Consider the following 6,316-nt stretch of genomic DNA (forward strand, 5'->3'; position numbering starts at 1 on the left):
ATACTCCTACCTCCATGCTTGACATTGCTCATGCTCCATCTGTCGATATACCAATAATCTTTTCTAATGAAATTGAAAAATTTTCCAACACAGACTTTAGTTCATCGTACAGGTCTTTGCCAGTTGTAGTAATGCAGAGGTGTCTCATATATATATATATATATTATCTCTTTCTCCTTGTAGGTACAAAAAAGAACCTTTCTAGCATGCCCTTTATGGATTTTACCACGCACACAACAAGGTGGGCAGTGAGGGACAGGACCTAACATATCCCGAAGAACCACCCACAAAAAACTCTTGGGATTTTTAGACCTGTCAGAATCCGATCCCAGATTCCACAGAGTGGCAGGCTGTCTCCTATATATATATATATATAATCTCTTTCTTCTTGTAGGTACAAAAAAACCTTTCTAGCATGCCCTTTATGGATTTTACCACACACACAACAAGGTGGGCAGTGAGGGACAGGACCTAACATATCCCGAAGAACCACCCACAAAAAACTGTTGGGATTTTTAGACCTGTCAGAATCCGATCCCAGATTCCACAGAGCGGCAGGCTGTCGCCTTAACCAATCAGCCATCCAACCACGATATTATTGTTAGAAATTGTAAATTTTTAAATGAAATCTTATTAAAAAGTTAAGTTCTTATATTCATTTTCTGGCAAAGAATTTAAATTTTTTGTTTATTTTTTAAATTGTAAAGTTTTAAATTCGGTTCCATTAAAAAAAATACGCTATTATAAGATCTTTAGCAGAAGAANAAAATCGGGCATTGTAATAAATTTCAATAATTTATCAAATTGACCGGTCATTATGAATACTGCTACCACCTAGTCGGGCAAAGTGATAATAATACGTTGAGGAGTGATCATCCGACATATGTTAGCCAATCAGAACTTACATCTTACTTGCTCACGCGTATTGCATTTAGTACCGAACTTTAAATCTAAATTTATGTGACCAGTAGTTAATCTTTCTTCTTTGACAAAAGTAACGAACATGGAGGAGTCATTAAATGATATGAATAATCGCTTCAACAACCGATTAAACGAGTTAAAAACCAAAAGGGCTGAAGAAGTAGCATATGTTCTTTTAGATATTTTTACAATTCTACAAAGCGATAATGGCAGAGAATTCGCCAATAATATTATCAAAGAAATGTGTAATATGTGGTCCGAGTTAAAAATGGTGTATGGAAAGCCCAGGCACTCACAAAGTCAGGGTTCAGTAGAAAGATGTAATCAAGACGTAGAAAATATGCTTAGTTCTTGATTGGAGATTAACAATACTAACAAATGGTCGGAAGGATTACGTTTTGTACTACTGATGAAAAATCGAGCGCATCATACTGGTATAAACTGCAGCCCCTATGAGGCCATGTTTGGAGCAAAGTTGGACTAAAGAATTTTATACCCAACGAATCGTTGTTCAACGTTAATACGGAAGAGGATATACAGAGACTTTTTAGAACTATCAACGAAGTAAGTCAAAGTTGCTCAAACTCTGAAAGTCCGGGTACCGTCCAAGAAAATATTATGAAATATTATTTGATAATGCCACCCTTACATAGCAATACAGTGGTACCTCAGGATACGAAATTAATCCGTTTTGAAACTGAGATCGTATCATGAAAATGTCGTAAGGTGAATCATTTTTTCCCATACGATTACATGTAAAACCAAATAATTCGTTCCAACACGAAAAACACACTCAAATTAAAGCTAAGTAGTACATTTAAAAAAAATAACTATAGTAAGGAAAACACTGAAAAATGCGTTTTGTAGTTGTAAATGTATAAATAACCATAATAGAATAATAATTGATTAAAAAAATGTAGTTTTATTTGCACTTTACCTTTGAGGATAGACGACGGTGGAGGTGTAAACTGGTGGCGGAAGAGAGGGAGAAGGGAAATGATACTAAAACTTAACTTACATAACATAATGTAACAATAACTTAAAAATAACTTAGAAAAGATTAAAAAAATTAGTGTTGTTTTATATATATTTTTTAAAATTTTTATTCACTGCTTTTTGCTTTCTTTCCTTCACTTCCACCAGCACTTTCACTGGATAGAGGTCGCTTGGTAAAATATCTCTCCAAAGAGGTTTGTCTTTGCGTACTTTTTAAAATGTTTCTAAAATGACTTAGGCAAATGTCATTAAACTGAGCAGCAATATGGCCTTTATGGCAGTGTGAACCTTTTTGGGATGTTTCTTTTCAATAAAATCAGTCACTTTCTGATAATACCTCAAGATTTCCTTTATCGAGCGAGATCCTTCCACGACAAAGCAATCGCGCGAACTGAGACCGATGAACAGAAGTGAATAAAAAAAAGGCGCTGCGAACTAATGTAACGTCGTATGGTGAGTTTTTGTTCGTATCGTGGAGCAAAAATATGTTCGAATTTCGTGTCGTATCCTGAAAATTTCGTATGCTGGGGCGTTCGTATCCTGAAGTACCACTGTATAACTGATGAAGTTCAAAGATCTACATCGTCTTCATGTGAAAAAATCTAAACCAGGATGTTATTAGTATTACAGAATTGGTGAATGAAGAAGAAACAATCCAAACAATTGATCCAAAAATAGAAGAAAAAATAAGAAGTGTGTCTAAAACAAGGGCTTTGTTTAATCTTAAAAAGCAAGCAGAAAAAATGATTAATACATCAAATTCCAAATACACAGCAGCTATTGTTGATGATACAGTAAGGATTTGTGTACCTGATGTAGATCGAGCCCGCAGTGATGGAAAAAATATTTTAGGTGTCATTGTTGCAGTTAACATAGATGTGTGATTTAATTATAACAGTTGTGAAATTTAACAAATTATTGCTAATTTGAGATTGTATTCCTAGTTCAAAAGCTTATTTTACGCTTCGAATGCATTTTTACTGCACACTCAGTTCGAACTCGGAAGCGAATTTTTGATGAATTTGTCCAGAAATTCATCAAAAACTCTGAGTTCGAACTGTACTTCAATGAAAAATGTTCTAAAAGCGTAAACGCGATTTGTTATGCGCCCAAGTTGTCTCTCGCGTTACTCGTATGTTTTATATGCTTTTGCTTTTATTTTTGATATGTTTGATTATTTATATTATGTGTTCGTCGGCTTTTAAGAATTTTTTCCTGTAATTTTTCTTCGTCCACCGCTTTTGGGCGCCCCGTACATTTTTTATCCATTAGTTCAAATTTCCATAATGGATATTTTAAACCACATTTGATACTTTCGAAGTTTGGAGCATATTCTGCATACATATTACAAATTTGTTTTACTGTTTGTGCGAAGTTACATTTTTTCCGAAACTCGCAAAGCATAATATGCTTGATATGTTTCTATCCGATGACATTGGACTTGCTTTATTCAAACAAAACGTGAAGTAATATGTTTGTATTCTTTTGTAAGCTTATTTTAATTTCACATTACCAATAATGTGTTACACATTTATGTTAAGTAATGACGGCTGTTGAAAATATGCAAAACTTTCTGTTCAATCCAATATAACCTTTACTTATTAACCATGGCATCTGAGAAATGTGTGGATACAAAAAGGAAGATTATAATATTGACGATTGAGGTGAAAAAGGAAGTTATCGTGAAGCGTGAAAGCGGTGCGAGTGTGGCCGATCTGGCCATATGGCCAGATCGGCTACACTCGCCATGCCAAAGTTTATGATGCCAAAGTTTACGGCATGAGACCAATAAATGCAATTTTTATTTCATTACATAGTATTTTTGTATTTTGTTTATTGTTTTTGTGATTTAATTTATTATTAGGGCATTTAATCGTTATTTTTGTCTTAAACTTAAAACTGCAAATATACATAATTTATCGAAATGGCTATCGTTTAGGCCTTTAGGGTCTGGGAATGGATTAATTTACTTTCCATTGTTTCTAATGGGAAAAATTTCCTCCTATTTCGAACGGTCTTCTGTAATGAATTAAATTCGAAGTACGAGATACCACTGTATTTAGTATTTTGACGAACGACTAAGAAATGTACAGTACTGTACATAAGTCTGTCTATTCTGTCCTGCGGAGATTTTCTTTTATTCCATCATTTGTTCCACCAAATCCACAATAGGATGGATTGGTAGTGAGGGACATATGGATCAACCTCTATGAAAATTTTAGCCGAGCTGGACTCGAACTCGGATCCCTCAGAGGGATAGGCTTGATGATTTTATTGTCTTTAATATCCAGCCCTCAATATCTGGAATGAGAGACAACATTTGAATTATCTACGATGACTTGGTTATGATTCGAACCTTTCCCTCAAGATGGTAAAATTTCCGATCGCCAGATAATTCGGCTTACTGGGTATATAAATATGATCATAACTGGTATGTATTGTCGACGAAATAAAGCGTACAATTATTAGAATTTTTATCGTTTTGAATTGGAAACCATTGTATCACGCTATCCTTCAAGGTTATTGAGTTAGGAACGCTGCCACAATATTTATCGTGACTTTCTGATTTGGCAACCTTGAAAGATAAGATGTATAACATTATTTCGAACGGGTTAAATTCTGTTTTTTCTTTGTTTCTCGTCCGTCAATGTGGCAGCATAGTAAAACTCGTGTTGATCCACTTTTGTATTCATACTTAAATCATCATATAAAACTACCTATTTTAAAATTAACGTTTCATTACGAAAACTGATTTATTTGTTTGGCAGTTAAAACTTGATGCCATACTTTTCCTTGTAGTGACTCATTTATTGTGAAATACTTTTTCTCAGTTTCACGTTTTCCAAGTTGTGTTCAATTTTAATATGTAGACCACAAATGAGACAATACTGAATTTATAATCCTAATATCTATTTTTGGAAATACGGTATATTTAACATGCAGGCATAAATATAGTCATATATACTGTCTATATTATATGAAGTTTATAGGCTATGTATGCGTATGTATACCTATTTGTCCCTATATAGATCCGCCCCTGGTCACAAGCTATTATCTACATTGATGAAAATACGCTGGAGAATGTGTGACAGGAATTTGATTGTCATTGGATGCTTTCAGTGATTCAAAGTTTCCGAATCTACTTCACCGAACAATACGAGACAAGCGATCGGTGGCAAACAGGTTCCACACGTTTTGACTCTGTCAGAAAAGATGATTCAGAAGTACTTTCAAAATGGCGGTGTCCAATGAGGAATTAGTCACGTTAAAATTTTCAGACGGAAGTAAGGAAATTATGATTCTTGATTTCCAGATGGTTCAAATACGGTATATTACAAAATAGTAAGTAGATCTGAAAATGAACTTTGAGAATTCATAAAAAATTATAACATGGAATTACATTTTTCACCTATAGTAATTCTCCACGCGATTTTTTTGTTTGTTCTATGAGTTCCAATCGTCCATCCAAGGTAAATTGTCCATTGTCGCCGTGAAAACTACGTCGTCATTGTTTATAACTTTAAATAACAAAGTTCTCATATCAGCCATTTTCAGTTTATCTGTTTAACGGTCCACGTACTGTACTTCAGGTTATCTTTAACGACTGGTCGAATCACATCGTTTGGATGAAGTCGCACACTGAACGCACTCATTGTTATTATTATGTATAAAGTTATATGTAGGATCGGTATCGAGAATTAAAGGATATTGTTAGAAACTGATATTTATGCTTTTATTCGATAACAAAATTTATAACAACATCCTACAAATTTCCAATATGGGCACACCTCTGTTCCTGGACATGCAAATACAGTAATGAAATTCATAAAACACATTCTTCAGCATATTTTCATCTTCGATAGTTTGTGTAATACGTCCTTATAACCCTTGAAAAGTGACAAACACAACTTTGATATTTACTGTTTAATTCGATAACATCTCTGTCACCGAAACTGTAATTTTAAATGAAATGTCAGTTATCTACATCATTTTGACTAACTCGCTATATTTAACTCATTTTGAACTTAGAGAATTTCATTCTATTGCTATTTTAAATTAATGAAAGATACATTGACATTGTCGTAGTTTTTCAAAAGTCCTGAATTTTGCATGAGAAACAATAAACTAATAACATTAACAAAGTATTATTTAAGAGTGTTAACTGTAACGAATTACAAAATTTCGTCTTGATTTTTGTAGTAATATTTTCCTCTTTTTCAACCATACGATATATTTCATATATTTGCGTAGGTTTTAAATATTCGTAATCTTATATAAAGTCTTAATCACTTTATAAGTATCGATATTGTTTCAAGAAGAAACCATGAGCCATCTACTTATATAGACTTTCATTCGTTTTGTTTAATGCATCTTGACTTCTGTGAAAATATTTTTGTAT

The sequence above is a fragment of the Centruroides sculpturatus genome, unplaced genomic scaffold, assembly GCF_000671375.1.
Source record: "Centruroides sculpturatus isolate CEXI.00-Female unplaced genomic scaffold, Cexi_2.0 scaffold77, whole genome shotgun sequence".
Taxonomy (NCBI): Eukaryota; Metazoa; Arthropoda; class Arachnida; order Scorpiones; family Buthidae; genus Centruroides; species Centruroides sculpturatus.